This window comes from Pinus tabuliformis, chromosome 2_2, assembly GCF_031772625.1.
Source record: "Pinus tabuliformis cultivar Carrire ecotype Pingquan chromosome 2_2, CPIR1, whole genome shotgun sequence".
Taxonomy (NCBI): Eukaryota; Viridiplantae; Streptophyta; class Pinopsida; order Pinales; family Pinaceae; genus Pinus; species Pinus tabuliformis.
In genome coordinates this window covers 1,169,496,947-1,169,522,412 of record NC_142300.1, presented here as the reverse complement: position 1 = coordinate 1,169,522,412, position 25,466 = coordinate 1,169,496,947, and positions in this window count along the sequence as shown.

Below are 25,466 nucleotides of genomic sequence, written 5' to 3'. Positions count from 1 at the left end.
TGATACGGATGACGATCATAATGCTTATTTGAATCAGAACTAGAATCATACTTGGGTCTATCCTTTGTCCTATCCAGAGTGTCCTACCATTTACCATCTCTTATTGTGTCATATATATCTGATCTGTGACCACCATGCGACTGCTCACCATATGCCCCATTAGTTTTATCCTCCTGCTCATAGCTGATCCAATGTGGTCCTCATCACTACAAATCTCACAAACTCTGAAGTATTATTGCATTTACCTCCGCTTGTTTCTCCTATGCCTGCATGATTCTATCATTATCTTCTTTACAATTCCTTAGTTCTTCCTTTAAGCTTCTTAATGTAACTTCCAAATCAGAAGAGTTCCCAACACCATACTGCTCTTCGGATTCATAGGGAGAGTATTTGTTGTCACCATCTTGCTAGATATATTATATTTCTTCCTGCAAGGTATATCATGTTAGCTAAATCAAATCACAAGAAAATTACATACCTTAGTATAGCTCAGGGAGGATACCTTGTCTGCAAGATCAACAAATCAGTGTGATACAGGTATAACATAATCATGACAACATATAGAAACATAAAACATAAGCATATCACCATGCACCTGTCATTCTAGCTGGGGTCCAGTCATCAATGCATGACCTCAACAACAACACACCATGACCTTATGGATGAAAGCCACTACTACATCACTATACACCTGACCACATGTAAACATGAACATGCATAAACGATGCGTAACAATCCACACATATGCATAAACATGTATGATCAATCATGAATGAACAATACCTGAAATCAAACCTACAAGAATCGTAGATGAAACCAAGCACACAAAAATGTAACCAATGAAGCAAGAATGTAACCAAGCATACTAAAACAATACATGTAGTCGGAATAAATCAACATGTAACCAATCCTACATTCACGACAATGCATTTCATTATAACACATCAAGTTTCACATGAAGACATCACTACAACCATGAACAACATCATGCCAATGGAACATGGACATGGAATTCAAGTGTGAGAGACACGTATGCAACTGACATGCATGAATGACCAACACATAGCCCATCCAATCTGAGGGGTGAACTTGGATTTGATGCCACTCTGTAACACCCTCCTCCCACATCTACCCAAGCAATCGACCAATCAGGGTAAACATGTGACGAGAGGCCACTATGATATGATTTGACCTCCTAAGTCACATTGTGGAAGTGGAACCAATGGAAACACACCATACAAACATTAACCATCAGCTACAATACCCTCAGGAACTAATCCAAAGCTTTAGAAAACTTGCCTTGGGGTCTCACTAAACTTTTGGACAACTTAAGCTTCAGTCACTCCCATGATATAGGCATGAGGGTGACCAGAAACCCAAATTCACTCTCACACGCTTACCTACCAGTGACCAGAGACCAAAACTATCAGTGATATGCTAGCGACTCCAGGATTTGAGCCACTTTTTTAGGCTGAGATACCAGGTCATTGCCCAGAATTGAACCATCTCTTCAAATCACCAAAATAACATGGAAATGACAATACTGAAGAAAATACTTTTTCAAGACCTTGACTGGACCCCTACTAGCCATGACAACCAGTTTGTCAAACATATTGCGAATATGTAATATGCAAGTGTAAATAATAGTTCTAAGCATATGGGTGTCATGCGTAGCTGTGAATCGTTAAGAACCGTTGATGCCTCAATACATCAACTTCCATTTCATCCATTAGGTCATCGATACACTGATCATTCAATTACAAGTAAAATGATGATGAGAGCCACACATGGTTGTTGTCATAAAAAACATACATAACCAACATAATTATTAAGTTATGGTATGTTCTATACTTATAGTAGTTTAATTATCTTTCTTATTATTATCCACAGATTAGCAACCACATGTACATAAAGTAAAGTGCAGATAGAACATTAAACGATCGACATAAAACAAGCCAATACAAGAGACACAAGATGTGGTGGCTAACCAAGGACAAACCCCAATGTGGGGAAACTCTTTGATCAAATCTTCCTTTATCTTCAATAATTCAATAGAGAGAAATAGTACATAAATTTGATTTACATCAGCAGCAGCAAACCCTAGATCAACCCTGAACTAGGGTAGTAAACTGTAGATCGAACTTGTCAAGTTTCCATTGGTGAGTCGTTCACCAAGCACCAATCCAAGATTTCACCGCGCACTAGTGCAAGATTTCCCTGCGCACCAGTGCAAGATTTCATCGTGCACTAGTGCAAGAAATCACCGTGCACCAGAGAGAGATTGCGCTGTGCATTAGTGCAAGATATCGCCGCGCACCAGTGCAAGATATCTCCACGCACCAGAGAGAGATTTCGTTGCGCACTAGTGCAAGATATTACTGCGCACCAGAGAGAGATTGCGCCGCGCACCAGTGCAAGATATTGCCACACACCAATGCAAGATATCATCGTGCACTAGAGAGAGATTTTTCCACGCAGTAATGCAAAATTTCCCTGCGGACCAGTGCAATATTTCGCCGCGCACTAGTGCAAGATATTACCGCACACCAGAGAGAGATTGTGCCACACACCAGTGCAATATATCACTGTGCACCAGTGTAAAATATTGCCATGCACCAGAGAGAGATTTCGCCGTGCACTGGTGCAAGATATCGCCGCGCACCAGAGAGAGATAGAGATGCTATAAGTTGAGTGAGTCCAAATGAGGAAAATACCTCCTTTATTTATATACAAATTTTGATGATGAATAGATGCGTCTGTTGGGCTTCTGAGCCTACATGAGTTGTTGGTCGGCTTGATAAATATTCCATAATCAAAATAAATTCATATCTCCATAAATACTTATCGGAATAAGATGATCTTTAGATCAATCCTACACCTCTCGATGCGAGGAATCTAGGAAAAATATTCTCAGCCATGAATAAGATGACCCACATGGAGTTTGGCCCTAGTTTCCAATTTTAACACTCCCTCTCAACTAGGGAGAAATCCATCGCAATTCATCTATCGGTCGCTACTATTCATCCATCAAATGCACTACCCTGTACAACTTGACCCTTGCTCTGCTCTGCTCTATTCTGCCTGCACTGCTCTGTTCTTTTCTACCCTATTCTGATCTGCTCTACTCTACTTTGTTCTACTCTGCTCTGCTTTGTCTGAATTATGAAGAAGAAGAAATGATCGAGGATGTATCATACTGAATCAAAGTCAGTCTCAGAGTGTGTACCACTAGTCCCAAACCAGTCCTTAACCAACACGAAGTCAGTGTCATAGTGGGTACAACTCCTACCACTAGTCCCAAACCAATCCTTCACTGAACCGAAGTCAGTCTTAGAGTATGTACCACTAGTCCTAGACCAATCTCAACCGACCTGAATTCAGCATCATAGTAGGTACAACTCCTGCAACTGGTCCCAGACTAGTATCATTGATCCTAGATCAATGAAGGTCATCCTAGCGTAGGGAGTATGGTAGATACAACGATGCGTCCATCGGTACTACTATGGTCCCTATCCTCATTTCCCTGTTCATTGATCAGATGAGAGGTGCTTCCCATGAGTCCCAGACTGCATGGGTAGGATGCCTCGACAGGAGAACTAATCAATGCTATCCTCATAGGAGAACTTAATCATCCTGCTACATAATCACCATGGAGAACACATCATCCAGGCCTCACAAGAGAACTAATCATCCTACTACATAATCGTTATGGAGAACACATCATCCAGACCTCATAGGAGAACTAATCATCCTACTACATAATCGTCATGGATAACACATCATCCAGACCTCACAGGAGAACTAATCATCCTACTACATAGTCGCCACGGGGTGGCATAGGGAGAGTTTTTATTCTTTTACCCTGTACATGTACACCACGAGGGGATGATAAATCACCCTGAGGTCATATGTCACTCAAAGAAGTACCTCGCACACCCCGGAGCTCCCAGAGCTTAATACATCATACAAGACCCTCATCAGAGGGTTTTTGAATGACACCAAGTCATTCTCGGAAAGCCAAAAATTTGACCTTTCCTAGGGGCTTTGAAAGAATGTCGACGACGTATTCATCTGTACCGATATGTTGGAGCCTTATAGCTCCATGCTGCACCATATCTCAAATATAGTGGTACCTGATATCAATATGCTTGGAGTGATCATGAAATACGAGATTCTCTGACAAATTAATCCCACTCTGGTTGTCACATAGGATCACGGTGGTATCCAGTGTAAATCCAAATAGCTTAGTGTAAATCCTAGTAGCAATATACTCTACCTCGGCGATGCTCAAAGCCACCGACTTCTGCTTCCTGCTCATCCATGGTATCAAACCAAATCCCAAAGAGAAACAACACCCATAATTTCTCTTACGATCCATCACACTGCCTACCCAATCAGCATCTGTGTATCCAAGCAGTCTGGCATCTCTGGCAGTGTATCTTAGCCCATATGTAATTGTGCCACGAAGATATCTTAATAGATTCTTGGCACCAATCCAATGTATATGATGAGGTTCAACCATATGTTGACTTAATGTGTTGACTGCAAAGCATATATCTAAATGGGAGTTCACTAAGAACATTAATGCTCCGACGAGTTGCCGATACTTAGTAGCATTTCGTAAAATAGGTCCAGCTGCACTACCGCTTAACTTCTTGAAGTCAAGCTCCAACGGGGTAGTAATAGGTTTGCAGTCCACCATACCGAATCTTTCCAATATCTTCACCACATATTTTCCTTGAGATAGGAAAATTTCCCTTGTCTTCTGCCAGACTTCAAGTCCTAGGAAATAGTCCATCAGTCCTAGGTCATTCATTTTAAATTTAGAAGCCAACTCCCTCTTACATTTGTGAATGAGAGGGTCTACACATGTTAGGAAGAGGTCATCCACATACAGCACCAGTATGAGAGGTTTGTCATCTTCAACCTTAAAGTAGAGGTTAGGGTCTGCTTCACTCCTAGTGAATCCCAGCTTCATCAAGTAGCTATTGATCCTCTCATACCATGCTCAGGGTGCTTGCTTCAGCCCATAGAGAGCCTTCTTCAACCTGCATACATGATATTTTCGATCATAAATCTCAAATCCTTCGGGTTGCTCCACGTAGACCGCTTCTTTGACCGAACCATGCACGAACACGGTCTTGACATCCATCTAATGTAGGTTCCATCCTTGTAATGCCGCAAGCGCTATGATCGAGCAGATGGTGGTATATCTGGTAACAGGTGCAAATATCTCATCATAGTATATACCTTCCTTTTGGGAAAAGCTACAAGCGACAAAATGAGCCTTATATTTTTCTGTATTTCCATCAGCTGCATGCTTTATCTTGTAAAGCCATTTAGAAGTGACAACTGTCTTGTCTTGAGGTCTGGGAACCACTTTCCAGACATCATTCTTCATAATAGACTCATGTTCTTTGGTCATAGCATCCTTCCATACTTGATGCTGGATGGCATCTAAGAATGATGAAGGCTCATTTTGTATGATCGTGCTCATGATGGTCAGGTATATATAGTACATCCTGGAATTTTTAGCCTTCTTGAATGGTTGTCCTCTTCCTTGATTTCCAACACTCCTTTTTCCTTTGCTATAGGATTTGCCATTCCTTTGATTGTCATGAGAGGGATTTTGATCATCGTCCCGGTGTGAGTCCCTTCTATCAGGGCACTCCCTTGCATAGTGACCTTCTTTATCGCAAATGTAGCATCATCCTTTTCTTCCATCCTTAGGTCCAAACTTTCTTTTCGATTTAGTCCCGGATGATCTTCTTTGTTTTGACATCCCTAGTTTTCCATTTATTCCTGGTAGTAGTGGGTGCATTTGATGGAGGCTCAACAATATTGCCTCTGACATGGTCCAACACTCCTTTATCTTCTAAGTTTAGATCAAAAGGCATCTTCCGTCCGTGATAGTCAGCTTTCTCACGGAGCTTGTCTTCGGTAGGGAAGAGTGTTGAGGACCCCATAGTTCTTTTGGATAGCCTTGCCAATCTTCTCTTCGGTGATTGCTCTTGCTCTTGCTTGGCTTTGGCTTCACCTCAACTCTGATACCATGTTAAGTTATGGTATGTTATATGCTTATAGTAGTTTACTTATCTTTCTTATTATTATCCACATATTAGCAATCACATGTACATAAAGTAAAGTGCAGATGAAACATTAAACAATCGACATAAAACAAGGCAAGTCTAGAGACACAAGATGTGGCGGCTAGCCAGGGACAAACCCCAATGTGGGGAAACCCTTTGATCAAATCTTCCTTTATCTTCAATAATTCAGTAGAGAGAAATAGTACATAAATTTGATTTACATCAGTAGCAACAAACCCCAGATCAACCTTGAACTAGGGAAGCAAACCCTAGATCGAACTTGTCAAGTCTCCACTAGTGAGTCATTCACCACACAACAGTCCAAGATTTCACCGTGCACCAATGCAAGATTTCCCTACGCACCAGTGCAAGATATCACCTCGCATAAGAGAGAGAATGCACCGTGCACCAGTGCAAGATATCACCACACACCAGAGAGAGTTTTCACAGCACACCAGTGTAAGATATCGCCACGCACCAGAGAGAGATCGCGCTGCACACCAGTGCAAGATATCTTCGTGCACCAGAGACAGATTTCGCCACGCACTAGTCCAATATTTCCCTACGCACCAGTGCAAGATTTCACCGTGCACCAGTGCAAGATATTTCCATGCACCAGAGAGAGATTGTGTCATGCACCAGTGTAAGATGTCACCATGCACCAATGAAAGATATTGCCTCGCACCAGAGAGATATTTCCGTGTGCACCAGAGAGAGATTTCGCCATGCACCAGTGCAAGATATCGCCACATACCAGAGAGAGATAGAGATGTTATAAGTTGAGTGATTTCAAATGAGGAAAAGACCTCTTATATTTATCTACAAATGTTGATGATGAATAGATGCGTCTGTTGGGCTTTTGAGCCTACATGAGTTGTTGGTCGGCTTGATAATTATTCCATAATCAAAATAAATTCATATCTCCATAGATACTTATCGGAATCGGATGATCTTTAGATCAATCCTACACCTCTCAATAAGAGGAATCTAGGAAAAATCTTATCAGCCATGAATAAGATTACCCACATGGAGTTTGGCCCTAGTTGCCAATTTTAACATAGCAAAAAAATAATCATGAAAGTACAGTCCTGTAAACCACATATAATCCATCAAAATTCTCATAGAAATAAAAGGAGAAATACCCTTTCATTAATGATGAAAAATCCAAACCCAGGATGGGACTTCCACATTCCACCCAACCATAGAATGGCTAAGCCAAATCTCTCTTCAGCCATTCACCCCTGTGCCATATTCCAAGCATGAATGTGGGATCTCATAGAACACATCAATAAAAACTCATTCAGGGCTTTCAGAGGCCATCCACCTCAACCCATCAAATAGTGATTCCACCTCATAGTTGGAAATAAAAATACCATCATCAGATTGGTCTCCATCCAAGCCTTCTAGGGCTTCTAGAACATTTGTTCCAACTAAGGCTTCCAGGACTAGTAACTCAACCCATAGATGCCATTTAACTTCGAAATCGTTTTTCCAACCAAGGTTTCCAGGACTAGTAACTCAAACCACCAAAAGCTTCCAGAGCATTTGTCCAACCAAGGATTCTAGGACTATTAACTCAACCCAAGCTATTACAGGGCTTCCTAAGCATTTGTCCAACTAGTTGTTCCAAGAATTAATAACTCAACCCAAGCTAAGGAACCCATTGTACTACTCAACAAACCCCCATTATAATTAATAGTAGAACTAATAAATAATTTGAACCCTTTTAAAATTTAGGATAAAACCCAAAAAATTCCAATAAAACAAGGTAATATTAGCTTTATTATTTCAAAAGCTTGATTGAATCTATAAATTTCCATTATTGGAACTTAAATATCAGAGCTTAAACCTATAAAAATTGGTTTTAACCTTAAAAAATCTCTTCATAAATATAATATCAGAGCTTTCCAACATGTCCCCTTAAGAAAAACTCTGATTAAAACATTTCCAAATCGGGTTTACTAAGGTCTAAGCCTTGAAATAATAAAAGCATTATGTTTTATGTGATAGTAATAAAGGATCGATCCCTCAATACTTCCATGTAGCATATTTGGGTTTCCATATCGGTGTTTTGATTTGGATGACCATGTCCGATCCTCTGATCCTCCAATCTCTGATATCCCTTCTCACTACATTCTCTGATATGAAACCCCGCCAATACCACAACCTTTGGATATTCGTCTCACCTCCGATATCCAACATTTGTCTCACCTCCAATCTATGATATCTAATATATTAGCCGCCTCTCATTTCGTAATTCTCATATTGGGGTATCCTAATCGACAGTTATCCTTTCAATTTCCTGATATGAAATTGTCGATGCAAAAAATCTGATAATTCTTCTCGCCTATAATTCTAAGATTCTATGAGTTATAAGCTTATCACAGGTAAACGATATCACATATTTTAACAATGTGATAATGAAATTTCACTGATAAGTTTCTTTGATATGCTGACATGTAATGTGGCCCATTTGGATTCACATTTTATCAATAAATGGCCAAATGTGGAGAATTAATGGTTTTTGATACAATAAACGTCTTCATTATTGCTAACGATTTCCTAATATTTCTCTAATAAAAGTCTTGGATTATGGTATAATTGATTATTTTCTCTAAGTTATTCGCTCTGAAGTTAGTTTCTCCTCACTCTTGTGTTTCTCTTGGGAGTCTAGTCCCGATAAACATAATTCAATAGAAATGTGTCGGTTGACCAAACCTAGAAAGAAACTTGAGGTTCAACAACAATCAATCACTCCTCCCCCTGAGGCTGAAGAATTTCCTGCACTACGTTCTAATACCACATGCACCCCAAACACTGGAACCTCTACCTGGGAGGCCATGTATCATCTTTTCGAAGATGAAGAGCCAAGGGTAACAGAAATAGTAACGAAAACCTAAGATTCATTCCCAGTTTTCGATACTACATATAGTGATCTCACCAATTCATTCCTCCATAGAATTTCCTCTTGGAAAAACATACTGCCTTACATGGATATGATCAGATGGATCATTGACCATTTAAACATTGTAGAGAGAAAATTTATGACTAATAGGAAAATGGTCGTCGACTCTTTCACCAACAAAGATTTGACTCAGATGTACTAGCTCTCATCACCGTAGAAGAAATATGATAAGGACTTCATTGAGAAATTCACGAAGGAAAATCAGGATGAATCTGAGGTCATCAAAGGATGGAGAAGATATTCTAGCAAGCACAAGCAAGAGGATAAGGGTATGTACTCTATAGCTTCTCTTTTCAGGCCCTATTGTTATGTTGTCGTCATTATAAGTAAATTATTTGGTTATGCCAATACTCAAAAGTTTTCAAACCAAATGGTACCCCTGATTGATTCAACCTCCAATAGCTATGTTGTGGATCAAGGGACTATTTTATCTAATAATTTAAGTATCCAAATCCTAGATTATAGGAAGAAACACATTTTTTTTTGAAAAAGTGTTCCCCCATTTTACATGAGTGCCTATGTAATGGATTCTATTTGCTTCATTGTTGATTTCCGATCCATGGGATGGAAACAGACCATACAGGACCCTATGCCTATCCACATCTATAATAGTATTCTATGGGAGTCAAAATATCAGCCCCATTTCTACAAAATTTTCCATGGAGTTGTGTTTCTGATTGACCAATTTGTTCTTAATGTGAAATTCCCTATAATCTCACCTAAAGACAATAACCACATGTTATCAATTGGTAGATGTTTTGGAGAAGATTCCTTTCCTTATGTTCAAGTTTTTGGTAGCCTTTCACACCTACATGTGTTACCCCTATATATTCCTGACAAGCTCCTAGCCTAGGAAAAAGCCTATCAGACTGTGGGAAATGGACTATCTAAGGTCATGAAAGATAATAAAAAGACAATGTGGCCCATCTTTACATTTAATTTTTGTGTCTATTCCCTTGATAATTTCATGCATGATACTAAGGAAATGGAGGAAATCTAGCTTATGAACTTTCCAACAACTCCGATTTGGTATTTTGACCCCATTGATACTGCTAAGAATTTACAACTCAGGCAAAACCCAAGAATTTCACAAATGATCCTAATAAGTTTGATGACCTATTTGAGTCAGCCTCTGATTATGCAAATGTTGAGAAAGAAGAAGAAATGTAGTTCAATCCTGAAGAATTGATCCAGTTCAATTAATATAGGACTAAAAGGATTTCCCACTTGCCCACAAATTTGTTAAAACTCAATCAACAGAGCACAGAGAAGGATAAAGGAGTGAGAACATCACAGGTCTCAAATTTAGCTCATACAAAAGAGGAAAAGGCTTCTTCTTCTTCATCGGTAGAGGAAGTTCTAATAGATAAGAATCTAGAAGAAATTTAGGAACAATTTGCTAAACAATCTGACCCCAAAAATCTGCAAAATCCTAATAACACAAAGAAGACATCGTTCATTATTGAGGCTTCAAAGGAATCTGTGGACAATGATGATCTGGGGATCATCCCAGTATTTCCAACCTCTAAGGTCATTGTGAAAATAGAAAATATTCCTCCTTTCGATGTATTCTATAGCCCAAAGTATAAGGCAATGGTCAACAAGCATAGGAAGAGGAGAAGAACTGAACAAAGAGAGACTTTGGTCCCTAGAAATGCCTCCTTTCAAGTACTCTGGAAATATGCCCCAGTCACCCTTGCTCAAGACCTAGGAAGACTATAACAATATGAAGGAGCTTATGCTAGTTCAACAATTGATAAATCTTCATAGGTATAACAACTCCTTAAGGAGAAGGATGATAAAATAAGGTAGTTTGAGTAGATTTTGGAAAGTGAAAAGAAGGGAGTCACTCAGTAATGGAAAGCTCAGCTTGCACAATTGTAAACTAGTTTTGGTAACCTGAAGATTCAATATGAATCTGACATGAAGAGATGAGATTCCCAAATACAGGAGCTGCAACATAGAATTGAGAAATTAAAGGCCAATACAGAAATAACAAAGTTTAAGAGAGAAGCAGGAGAGCTAAACAACCTACTTTATCAAAAACAAGTTGTATTTTGTTAAAAGTTGGCCATCTCCCAAGACCTATCCCAATCGAGTGATTCGCTTGTAGATCAACTATCTCATCTAAAGACGTATTACAGATAAGTAGAGGAAAAAGGAATGGTCATACGTTTGAATGACTTTCTTAACGCAGTCGAATCCCCAAAAATGAAAAAATGATATCTAATAAAATGATATCTAATATAATGCACTGCGTAAATCCCCCATACTTAATTTCCAACTTCATCGATTGGCAAGATAGTTCTAAGGGCCGATCGACCAATCTCCCCAAAATAGAAGAATCTCAGAAAGATATTGTCTTTCAAGAATGGGATATTAGGCTCGAACATGTAGAGATGGCGATTTATAGTGCCAAGGACATATCAAACAACATCATTGAATCAATCATTGATAACCTACCATAGTCCAATCTCATTTCATACTTCCTTGAAGATACCTTTCTTGATGTAAGATTGCTAACAAGAACTTGGCAAGAAGCATAAAAAAAGAAGGCTGAGGGAATAAAGGCCCTATCATAGATTGACTTGGAATGCCATTGGCATTTCCTAGTCAAACCTCATAATTAGTGGTTGATTCTGAGATGTCTTGCAAATACCACCAATCATCTTCTTCCAACACTCAACAATGTGTTATTCACTATACAAATGTGCATTGATCCTCACCATCCACCTCAATTGAACCGATGAGAGACATATGCTAGCTTCAACAACGAATGGAAAAGTAGTAGTCCTCCCAGTCATGATCAAAGTTGTTATAATAGCCAGCTATTATTATCTTGTATTTTATTTTAAATGTGGTTTGTTTAAACCACCCAACATTTTATGGAACTTTTCTATATTTGAGTTTTGATTTTAAACTATAAATCCCCTTCAATGTTATGAAGAAGTGGTTCTAAATTTTTGCAAGAAAGTTTTTTTTTTTTTTTTTTTCACTACTGTAGTTGAAAATAAGTCTTAATAGAAAGAAGAATCACCCAGAGTTTACTTATGAGCATAGTTAATCTGTATCGAGTATTACGATCTATATGTTGATGCTATGTTTATGAGTTGAATTATTATTTTCTTTCAAGTTTGTAATATATGTTATTGCATGTGATTGAAAAATTATCACTACTGATGTGTTTTAATGGAAATATTTTACGTATATAGAAGAAAAATGATATCTCATATGTGCAGTAAATTATATCAACTAATTTAATTAACTATTTAATTAAATTAGTTATCATTACTCATTTTATGTTCAAGAATAGTTTTATGATCTACATTGTCATATTATGAGTGAAATCTTCAAGTCAGATATATAGAAGATATATTTTCTCGGGATCGATATTGTAAGGCATTTAATTATTTTTATTTATGTGTTATCTACATCCATCAACCTTCACACCTATATATGTTTTATCTGTTTTCATTTATATGTTTAAGTGAAACTAGTCCCATCAACCCAGTCGAATCCACCATCTAAAACAGAAAAGGAGTTGCCCTAAGTTCACAACCGTGTGGTTTTCCCAAATTTTGAGGTGGAGATTTTTGATCCTTCAACATGTTTGGCAATAGAGGTAGGGCTTCAAACTATGAATGGCAAGAAGATTCACTCTTAAATTAAAAGGTCATTCAAAGAGTCAATCCCCATAAAAATCACCACCAACTTCCAGATCACATTGAAAATCTCCAAATCCATGATCTAAAGTTACACAAACAACCACCAACGCTCCTAGCACACTTACACTTTTAGATTCCCCTGAAGTTCAGTATTTAATCCATAAATTGGAGGAAATATCTATTTTTGGAGAGAAAACTATTCAATTGGACATATCAAAATGAAGTGTTACATCCTCTTTACAGTCTTCTGGTGTACTAACTAGATCCAAGAGTGAAAAGCTTGGAGTCAAACCTTTTGAATTTCCATTGGTTGCTCATCATAGAAATAAAATCACATTAGAAACTCACTCTTATTCTAGTGATATTACATCATCATCCCCTCCTCTTACTCCTTCTCTTGGTCCTAGTTCTTCTTCTACCTCTTTATATTCTTCTTATCAAGCTCTTATCCCATCCATTTCTTGAACACAATTTTATGGTGCAGTTGTAATTAGTAGCACTACAGAGACTTATTCCACTGTCCCTTCCTCTTCATATTTTTCATCTTCTACAACCTCATCTATTCATGTAATTAGTAGAAATGTGGCATCATCTTCCACTGCCCAATCCTCATCATCTTCCACTTCCCAATCCTCTTCATCTTCCACTTCTTCTACAACATCTTATCTTGTAATAAATTCCAGGATGGTTAATAGACCATGGAACAATCTAGGGCAGTTTAGATGGCTCCACCACTACACCCTCTACCTAAAAACCTAGAATGATGGATTCTCAAGTACAATACTAATGATGGCCTCCCTAAAGAGGAAAATATTCATAATTTTATGTTGGCCATAAATTTAAATGGATTCAATCAAGAAGATTGTGTTGTTAGACACTTTCCTTATAATTTTAAAGGATCAACAGGATCATGGTACTTTTCCCTTCCATCTAGGTCTATAACTAACTGGGGTATGTTTGAAGAACAATTCTTACTCAAATTTGGAGATGACTGAACCATTTCCACTTTTATTTGATTTTTCAAATCTTAAAGCTAATCCAAGTGAGGATATTAAGGATTTCAATTCAAGGTTTAACAAGTTTTTGAACAAAATCCTAGAATCCTTTAGACTTGGAGTAGATGTACAAGTTGAATGGTACATGAGTGCCCTTCCTTCAAACATTGCAATATTTGTAGATAGGGGAAACAAAATGTCATTATCTGATAATATGAAAGAGCCCTTATCTCTAGAAAAGAGAATCCTTGCCCTCGAGAAGAAAAAAACTCTGGAGGAAAGGAAACAAACCAAAAATGTCACTTTCAAGGATGAACTAAAGAAGAAAGCTCCAAAAGGTCCTTCTGATCTAGAAGGATTACAAAAGGTTCTCAAGAATATGTCAAACAAAATGGTAGAGATTAAGAAATAGGTTATTGAATCATCCAAAAAGCCTTTTTGGCCTTTTAGAAGAAATCATCCATCACAATCACAATCGCTTGCCATCATTTCCAATGGAGAATCTGACTAGGATGATGATGAGAAAGAATCAGTCCTATTCGCTGAAGAGTCCCAAGAATAAGGATTAGAAGAAGCTCATGTTTTGTGGGATTTTATCCTAACTTCATCAGAAAATGGGGAAGAAGAAGAAGCCTTAACTATTGGTACGAGAAGAAGAAGCCCTCAAGTTTCGATCCTACTACTTCTAAGCCTCCTTCTTCATCTAAAACCCTTGTAGTCTCTGATACCATTGAGTATAACATTATGGAGGACATGAAGAAGGTTAAAGCAAACATCTCCCTATATGAAGTTAGTAAGTTGAAACAACAACATAAATTCTTACTTAAGGAGTTAAATACAATTCATACATCTCCTTACCTATTGTTGTTACTTGAAGAGCTTCAAAAGGAAAAGGTAAGCCTCCTAATGTATATTGAGATAAAGTTGACCCTTTAGATTGTTATCGGGAAATCTAGTGTATATGCAGAGCTGCTAGTCCCATTAAGGCTGGTAGCTACCTTAGAAACAAACAAACTAAAACCACTTTAATTTTCCTTTATGAGAAGTAGATAAGAGAGGAAAGAATGAGGCCAACCTCTGTCTTGCGCTTGGTTCCTTGTTTGATTCCTCTCCCTTCTGATAGATCTTTGCCACTCACTCCCTCGTCTACCCAGCTTCAAAGAGCACCTGTGGAATCAAAGCAGCATAATACTATTCAAGAACAAAGATCTACTATCATAAACAATATAGGACCAAATATATATTGACCACACAAATGCATAAATCATCAACCATACAAGAATGTGGAGGAAAACTTGAATAGCTTTATTAATAATCAAGAATAGAAAAGAGGATTACAACCGATTTTTCTGACCCAGCGTCATCCTCTCAGAAAGGAATCCCTTCTTCACCTCATGAAAAGCTTAGATCACCCAACACTATGATGTTACACAAAGAAACCAACAGCGCTTCCTTACAAGATACAAAATTCCAGCCTCTGGATCTCTGGGATGAGGGATCCATATATAGATGTTTGCAAGGGGGGTGAGTCAGCTTTTGAGATTTGATTAGTGTCCTCTCTCTGATAGTTCTTGATTCCACTTGGAGATTGATGATTTCTTACTCATCCCTGGGCGAATGCAGAGAGGTAAGTGTCATAGGAGAAGTTTATGGAAGATTCCATGATCCTCCACCTTGCATATTGACCCTGCCATTTGTCCACTCTCACCCATCGCACCCCATAGAAGGTATTTTCAATATGCATCGCACCTCCCGTGTGCATTTAGGTGGGATGCAACGCACTTTGACCATGGAGTAGGTGAGATGGTCCAGTTTTGACTAGTTCTGAGTAGTTTTTCATGGAGAACTTCTGGGAGATGATGTAATTAGCTGACCTTGTTCTTTTAGGGGTTGGAACAACACTTTTAGGGACTTAGGAGCCCTTGGTTTATGGACATTTATGATTGGGGTTGCAGTGCCCAAAAATGTCTATAACAGTTGCCCCCAAAGCATGAGGTCATTAATCTTTTCGATGTCAGGTGAAATGCTTTATCATGAGGATCTGAAGTTTTTTCAAGCTGGAAGGCGACCTGTAATAAGATACAATACAACACATTATCTTCATAACATTTTTGTGATCTAGCTGATGCGGGCATTCCCATGCTCAGCTTTATAAATTCATTTTCATGTAGATAAGACAGACAATCGTCTGTGTGTAGATTGATGATTCTGGTAGAGCCATCATCCCTTCGATTGAATGATTATCTGTGCAGTAATGATGTATATTTGATGTCTTTATTTTCCTGAATATATATCACAGCCAGGATGGATGAAACTAGATCCGGGGTCTTCAATCTCGTTCGATCTTCACTCAAAGTATAAGTCGATCCATGTGAGAGATGTTCTGGAGTCGAACATGGAAAGACATCGCCTGATTACCAGCTAATGATGTAAGTTGTTAACAGGCGTGAGAGGAATCACCGATAATGATGATGACCCTCAAGGTACTACAGTACAATTCACGTGGTGTGAATAAAGGGACTTGGCGTCGAACACCATGCAAAATCTTTCGGTCGAAGGCCATTGATGTAAACCTGTCGCCGGATGTGAGAAACTTGCCATTGAGGCATGCAAGCTTCAAAGTACTGAAATGGTTGTTCCTAGATCGACTTCCTGGATAATGAGCTGATGTCGAGAAGAAGCGATCCGTCATAGGAGGGCCTTAATGAATCCCCCATCAATGACACGGAATGGAGAAAATGAATTTAATGGAGGTGAAAACGATTTGATGATATAAGTTTCAGGGTGGCAGTCATGAAAGAATGGAGCGTAAATGTATTACAGTGGATGAGACACAGGTGAATTCTCTGAGCGACTTCTCTTGAACATATTGGTGACACTGACATGATGGATTGGTAGTGTTACCCAAAATATGGATGGTGTGATGGACCCATGGTGATATGACCAGTGAACGGAACAACCCAACCCGACTCGGATGCGGAGTGAAAGTGTCATGTTCAAGAGTGACTTGCTACCAATAAAGTTCTTCAAGTTTTCTTCCCAATTTTTCCCCAGTCATTGTTGACCAGTACCTCTTTATTTTTGTTAAGCTTGAGGAGGATAACATATGCTTGTTCTATAATTTTCCCTTCGAGCAAACCCATCGCTATGTTTTAATGAGCCTAGCGATAGTGAAACTCGTTCTTGTCTGTATGGACAAGTTTGTCGCTATTAGGTTTTAACGAGTTTAACAACGAAGATAACTCGGTCCTTTTCAATTTTAGAGAGTCTGAAAAAGGGATGTAAAGAAAACTCCAATAATCCTTTTTTGTCATATAATCCCTTGAGTCCGAAAAAGTATAAAACATTACAAAAGGGATGAATTTTGAGTACTTTTAACGAGCCAAACAAAACAAGCGCTCGATCTTCTTGTGTAATAATCCCTCAAGTCCAAAAAGATTAAAATCTAAAGGAGGGATAGCACTTCCGGTCACTTTAACGAGCTGGAGAGGCCAATTGCTCAGCAATATTTTCATATTTTACGAGTCAGATGAAAAGAGCTTAAAGGAGACTCATTTTTCGAGGAATGAGTGATAAATTCGGGTAGCAGATGATTCCAGGTAAGGTTTGGAATTTTCCAATCACGGCAATGTCACAAGGATGGCTAACTGGATCACTCTTCGCAGCTATTCCTCAAAAAGGGTAAACAACCAAATGGAGGTGAATGATCGGCCAATACAGAGTGGAGGTGATGATGAGAACACGACCAAGGCTTCAAAGGCTGATGATAATACATTCACGATGGTTATTTACCAGAAATTGGTTCATTTTTCAATGAGCTTAAACTCTGGGGGAACATTTTCTCATTGCTTATGTTTATTTTTTAACGAGCTTGAATTCCGTGTTAAAACTGCTCGATCCAGTCATATAATAAGGATGTCTCATTTAAAAATGGCATTTTTTCAAAGCTTTGCCCCACATCCTTTCTTTATGCAAGTTAGGAAACGACCAATCCTATGAGTTTAAAGAGTTAGAGGACCTACAAATTTAAAAAATAAATGGTCGCTCTTCGCTTGCATGCCAAAAGGTTTGCATGCCCCCAGGTATAGTGAAGTAGAGTTTCCAGGTTACCGCTCAATTTGTAGACAAAACATTTGTTTTATCGAGAAGGCCTACCTTTTCCAGGTTACTCTTCAATTTGTAGTCAAAACATTTGTTCTATTGGGAAAGGCCTACCTTTTAACAGAGGTATCTTATTCCGGTCTAACCCCAAGGTTTTCCTACCGAAATAGACTAGGGTGCATGCCCCCGGGGTTTCAGCCATGTCCTACGAATCACTCGCGCTCATCAGGTGGATGGACTGGGGATTGATGAGACATTCCTTGCGTGAAAAGACGATTCAGGGATGGTATTTGACTATTTGCAATGTGTGAACCGGGGAATGAAAGCTGGTCTACGAGCTTGACCACTCTTCCTTCATGCGGAAAACAAATTATTCTAAAGAGTGAGGAGACAATGGCTCCCATGCAATAAATATAGTCACGTCCAAAAAGTATATTATAATCCAGGGGACCTTGGACTACCATTATGTTCATGTGAACAGTTTTCTTTCTCAATGTTATCAGCACACTGGGAAGGATCCCTAATGGTTGACTAGTTCCTTTGTCAAAGCCTGTTAGATTTCTCATTTCAAGCAAAAGCGATGGCGAACCAAGCGCTTTCCAAGCAATTGAGGAAAGGATAGTCATAGAAGGCCCTCCATCTATGATGGTATCGGCCATGACCATTCTATATCTTTGAGCAATGATTCGAAATGGCACACTAGCCAGTAAGCGGGGTCTGCCTAGTAGATTCCAATCGAAGGAAACAACTAGGTTGCTTGGAGGTGAGACCAAATAGACGGCCAGATACGACTCTGACGAACTTCCTTCCTGTGGTAAAGGAATGGGTAGACTGCCCCCATGTTCATCGGAGTCTGTGCTTATGAAGAGAATTTGGACGGTGTCATTCTTGTTCTCTCCAGTGACTGTATTATCTGAAGATGGATCCTCTGAAGGCAAGACCGGGTCAACTGCAGCCTCGACCTTTTGACTTTCGTCTGGTGTGGATTCAGATGGTTTATCTTCAATGATAGACACTTCGGCCGACCACAATGGCGTGTCAGCCGGATTTTCAACTAGTGACGGACTCGGCAAGAGCTTCTTATATCCAGGAGGAAGCCGTAACGGTGAAATCGGACAGTCGTCAAAAACTCTTTTAGCCTCATCTAAGAAGGGACAACAATGGACAGCGTGATCGCCTTCACATAGTTTACAAGGAAATTTACATTTTCCATTTTGTCCAGGGGCTTCACTTTCACTAGTCGATGGTGTATTTTCAACATGATCATCAGAGGTTGATGACACTGGATTATGCAAACGAGGAGACCAGTCCCTTAAGATCTGAGGGATGCAAGGACAATCTCGATGATAGTGGTCTCCTTTGAAAATGACACATGGCGATTTAGGTCTGGATCGTGCAATGTGTGGATTTTCGCTAGACGATGCCTGGTCACCCCTTTTTTCCTTTGGCTCCTTCTTCTTCTTCTCTTTCTTCTTCTTCTCCTTCTTCTTCTCAGTTACTTGATTTTGGCTTTACCAGCTTGATCAATCAAAGAGGAAGGAGGAGAGGGAGAACTGGACGAAGTAGAAGGTTGGGGGGTAACTTTGGTATCGTTTAGTTGTTGACTTGATTGTTCAGGAATCTCGGTGTTCTAAACGACGGAGGTCAAGAAGAGCCATACAGGCAAGCCGATTGTCAATCCTAGAAGCGCCAATGTGGCCATATGGGGTGCACCAACATCTCCCCAAGAGGAGAAAGGACTAGGATTTCCTCCAAGGGGAAACCCTTGGTTGGTGAAATCCATTTTTCTCAACCTAAGACCAACGTAGGAAAGATGATGTTTATTCTAATTAAAATAAATTTTAGACGCTTTGACACAACTTGTTTTTTCAATTTTTAAGAGTCGAGAAAAAAAAAAGATGACTCTAGTCGCCTTCGATTTTTAATGAGCCTGAAGTGACAAGTGCTCAAATGGACCTTTTCCTTTAAGGATTCTAAAAAGGAACGAAAGAGACTGCTCTGGAAATCTAGACAGATGGATTAGCAAACCAATTGCAAAACTGCAGAATACTTTTTACAGTATGGCAGTCAATCTTCCCGAATGCCGTGTTCAGTGCATTGCGATCGATAGGGCGGAAGACACAGCTTCCTATGGATAAAGGATAAAGCCTATTGTGGTCTCCCAATATATACTCGATGGTACGTGGGAGCACAAGTCCGTACTGGCACTTATCGTCTCAAAGCGGAGGAATCTTCCAACCAACAATGAAAAAAATAGTTACCAGGCTTTACGACGCCGGAATACGTCTCTAGCCTAGACTTATAAATGTTGTGCGTTAGGTTCCAAAGTGTTTTTAGATTCATTAAATTTATTTTATAGTTGATATTGCTTAAGAAATTTTCCTTTCAGGTTCACCGCGTGATGTAGATGTACAATTCCTAAAATGCAATCTAAGATGATAAACAATCGTTTAATCTTCTTTTTGCAATGAAAATCCTAGCTACTAAGGAAAGAGAGATGATATTCTTTTAGCATAGAGAAGAGAGCACACACTATATGCATTGTCCTAAATCACACCAACAAACAGTCTAAATGAAAATGCACATGCATGTATTTGTTTTCAGCCTTCTTAATATGTGAATGATAAAAAGAAAGCTAAGCGCAAATCTGAATTATTTTTCAAAGCGACATTACTAACAAGTTTCTTTTCAAGACAAAATGAAGATGATGACGACACTTTGCGATTTGGAAGTGAAAACTTGCTTTCGAAACTTGAAAAACTATTAATTCAAATCAAATACAAGATTAACAGTGTAATCGACTATCAAGAACAATTGGATTCTCTTCTATGACTGAAATCGACACTTGCGACACTTTCAAATCAAGAAACGACAGTTCAATTACACTACTTCTTTGTAAAAGAGAACTGAAAATGGCTCAAAATACATAAAAAATTTTACAGTTCTTTGCACAAAGGAGGTGGAATAATGGAAATGAAGGGGGTTCTCACAGAGGTATACTGACTACCGACAACAAAACTCTTGAATAGCGCTGAAAAGAGTGAACACAGAAACCAAAATCTAAGAGCAGAAGAGGTCTTCTCTAATCAGCGCACCTGTAACACAGGGAAAATGAGATGTAGTGCACCTACCTCACACGGGAAGTGTGATGCATCTAGATTCCAAAGAAGAGATAGTGCGATGGTCCAGGGACGAAACTTCAACTGGGTTCTAGGTCATAGTTTGCAGCTCAGTTAAGGGATTTTGGCCTAGCAAGTGGTAATCAGTAAATAAATCACAGGGGTAGATCTAAAGAGGTTACTAGAGCCACCACAAGGGCAATTAGAGAGCTTGTAAATCGAGTGTTCAGTTCATAAACAAAACCCGGAGATAGAATGAAGCAACATTGATCTACTTTGCACTTCCATTGCAAATGTAGTTCGAAGGCTAGCTGGTTTGACTTCAGGCTCTGTCTGTAAGTTTATAAAGCAAACAAATATAGACAAACAAACAATCTATTCACTCCCCAGTGGAGTCACCATTTTGTTATCGGGAAATCTAGTGTCTATTCAAAGCTGCTAGTCCCACTAAGGTTGGTAGCTACCTTAGAAAAAAAAAACTAAAACTGCTTTTGTTTTCCTTTACGAGAAGTAGATAAGAGAGGAAAGAAGGAGACCAACCTCTGTCTTGCGCTTGGTTCCTTGCGTGATTCCTCTCCCTTCTGATAGATCTTTGCCACTCGCTCCCTCATCTACCCAGCTTCAAAGAGCACCTGTGGAATCAAAGTAGCATAATACTATCCAAGAACAGAGATCTACTATCATAAAAAATATAGGACCAGATATATATTGACCGCACAAATGCATAAATCATCAATCATACAAGAATGTGGAGGAAAACTTGAATAGATTTATTAATAATCAAGAATAGAAAAGAGGATTACAACCCATTGTTCTGACCCAGCGTCATCCTCTCAGCAAGAAGGCCCTTCCTCACCTCATGAAAAGCTTAGATAACCCAACACTATGATGTTACATAAAGAAACCAGCAGCACTTCCTTACAAGATACAAAATTCTAGCCTGTGGATCTCTAGGATGAGGGATCCATATATAGATGTTTGCAAGGGGGGTGAGTCAGCTTTTGAGATTTGATTAGTGTCCTCTCTCTGATAGTTCTTGATTCCACTTGGAGATTGATGATATCTTACTCATCCCTGGGCGAATGCAGAGAGGCAAGTGTCATAGGAGAAGTTTCTGGAAGATTCCATGATCCTCCACCTTGCAGATTGACCCTACCATTTGTCCACTCTCGCCCATCGCACCACACAGAAGGGCTTTTCAATATGCATCGCACCTCCCGTGTGCATTTAGGTGGGATGAAACGCACTTTTACCATGGAGCAGGTGAGATGGTCCAGTTTTGACCAGTTCTAAGTAGTTTTTCATGGAGAACTTCTGGGAGATGATGTAATCAGCTGACCTTATTCTTTTAGGGGTTGGAACAACACTTTTAGGGACTTAGGAGTGTCACACGGAATCTGTCAAGGGTGCGGACACGACTGACCTTCCTAGAAGTCTAAGACATTCTAATGACAAACAAGACAAAATGGAGTGATCTTTCTCTAAATACACCTTTTACAACATGAAAACTACAAGTGTTTAGGCTTACCTTATTCCAAAACGCTGTTGTTGAAGTCCGTTCTTGACGATCCGGATGAGCTCCTCCTTCAAGTCAATTCCTGCAACCACAAACAATCAAACAATTACCAAGCACTTGTATTTCATATAATAAAACATATATTCAACATGCAGACCAAGGAACACATGAAATAACTCATTAACACAAGCTATTGAGAAAAATAAACCAGTTTGTATTAATAACGAAACAAAGAAACTCTTACAACCTGGCCTTGGTGTTGTGCAAGTTCCTCCCAGGGTCCATCAAGGGTTTTCCTCTACTTTGACAAAGCTCACCCTCTCCCAAGTAGAATCAAGTGAAGACAATCTCTCCTCACAAAGGCTCTAATGGAAGACCTAAATCCTGCAGCATTTACCCAAAGAAAATGTATAGCTCCAACCTCTTCTCCTTCTGGCTCAATGCCTTTATTTATAGTGCTGTAAAGAGGTTATTCAGGTCCACTATCAATGGGATCATCCCCCTCTTTGGGTGGGATAGCTCCCTTATTGATGGGATAAGTTCCCCCTTAATAGAGATACATGAACCAACTGGAGGCGCATCCATTTCATCAAACCGACCTCTAGAATGTTCTAGAAGTAACCACAAGTAACTTTTTCAAGATAAAACTCGCGCATTTTGCCTTTTACAGAGGGACGCACCTGTCCCTTAACATACAGAGCGTCCATGGACGCAGATTTTGTGAACAAGGTCCGCGTCCCCGCAGGTAAGACTAGAGAGAACCTGCGACCCCAGAGATAAACATGATTTTTTACAAGACTTTCTCTCTTCTTTGAGTTTGAGATGGATAACAGAGGCATGAGACTTGCCTAAGAGGGTAGCATGACTGTTGATTTGAGCCATACTAACTGTAAGTAGTCAAGGTGACATTTTTTAGTGTAACAGATTGCCCCCTAAAGTGCGAAGCCTGGAATAGAATAGGGTTTTGTAATTCTAGGAAGGGTGAAGCGCTTTATCATTTCAAGGATTGCCTTGTGGATGGCCTGGTTGGAACCTGCAATTTTCAACACAAAATACATGGATAAGATTATATCATCACTGAGGTAGGCATTCCCATACTCAGATTCAAAACTTTAACTAATGGACTAACTATTCTGATACAGGAATGATCTTGCAGTACATTATTTTTATAGACTTTTGTAGACACAGTATGGACGCAGCCATCTGTTTATGATAAGTCTACATAGACAATGAATACAAAACTCCTCGCAGCCTGGATGGTAGAAACTAGATCCAGGGTCTTCACTTCTACTTCCCGAATTGGTACGATTCTAGCCATGTGATTAAATGATTCGATGTCGAACATGGTAGAAACCACTTGATTACCAGTCAATGATGTAAACTGTTAACAAGCGTGAGAGAAACCACCAGTAATGTCAATGGTCCTCAAAGTACCAAGCACAACCCGTGAAATGTGAATAGATGTTTTGATGTCGAACACTTCACGGAATCCTCTGATCGAAAGTCAATGATGTAAACTGACGTCAAAGGCGAGAAACCTGCCATTGATGCATGCAGACTTCAAGGTACTGTCGATTCCTAAGTCATCTTTCTAGATAATGTGTCGATGTCGATAGAAAGCGACCCGTTGCAGGCAAGCCCGCAACACGAAATCATTGTTCAAGTTGAAGAAATGTTGCTGTAAGGACTGACTCAGGGATGGTCAAATGGATGACAAGTATTTTGCAGATGAAAGTTTTGCTTGCAGACCTCTTGAACACATAACGACACAACAGATGGTTTGGTGACGAATAACTCAAAGTTGATCCCTGAACCCGGTTAAAGATTTTCAAAGTGATTTGGTCAACTGTGAGGTAAAAGATTTCCCAACCCAGGTGAATGAAAAGTGTCGTGTTCAAGAGCGGTAATAAAGTTTCTTCTGAGGCAAAAGGTGACAAATAGGTTCATTCTTCTCTTTTTTCCCCCACCATTTCTGGCAAGTACCTCTTTATTTTTAACAAGCTTGAGGAGGATAACATATGCTTGATTATAAGCTCATCCTTCGGACGAGTCCAACCTAGTTTAAATTCGAACCCTAGGAAGGAGTGGTTCGTTCCTGTTTGTAATTGAACAGGTCCTTTACTGTAAAAGTTTAACGAGCCCAGTATAGGAGAAACTCGGCGTTTTTCTTTTTTAGAGAGTCTGAAAAACTTAAGGAAACTCCACGTTGAACTTTTTCGTATATTTGTGTCCCTCAAGCCCGAAAAAGTATAAAATAATACCTGGGGGAACCGCTTGATCTTGCGACCAAGGAGTACTTTCATAATAGTGTTGTTGACCTGAAAAGTAAAAAGCGATCAAAGACACGTCGTTTTATTTCCTTATCGAGTTTGAAACGACAAAAACCCGGCAATCTTTTCCTGATTTTGCGGTCAGAAAAGAGCTAAAAGGGGACCGTCTTTTAATTCCGTTTTAACGAGTGAAAAAGAAACACTCGGCAATCTTTTCATGTTTTAGGAGTCAGAAAAGGGTTTAAAAGATGACTCTGAAATTTTGTTTGTGAAAAATTACAATTTCCCTCGAAATCCCTTCGTCCTGCACAAAAGCGACACATTACTCATACCTGTTTAAAATAGGCAAAAATACATTTGAAAACATCTTTTCATGGTAAAAAATGAACTAATTCATCCAAAAAACCTATAAAAAGACCTTTTACCATGTCATTTTTACCGTTTCACTGTTGAGGTTGAAAAAGGAGCTTTTGACAAGAATCTTCCCGTGGTTGCTGCGGAAAATCTGACCGTCGGAATCGAACGCCGCTTCACCGAGGTATTTTACACATCCCACTCTTCATTTTTATCCGTTTAGTTTTTTGTTTTTGGTCTCTGTTTCATTTTTTGGGGGGGTTTTGGGTTCAAAATGCGCCCCTCGGCGGACGCAGGTGCCCTTCGGGTGACCCGCGTCCCCCGACTTTTTCTCACACGGGAAAAAGGTCGGGGGACGCAGTCCGCCTTCAGGCGAGCTGCGTCCGGACGCT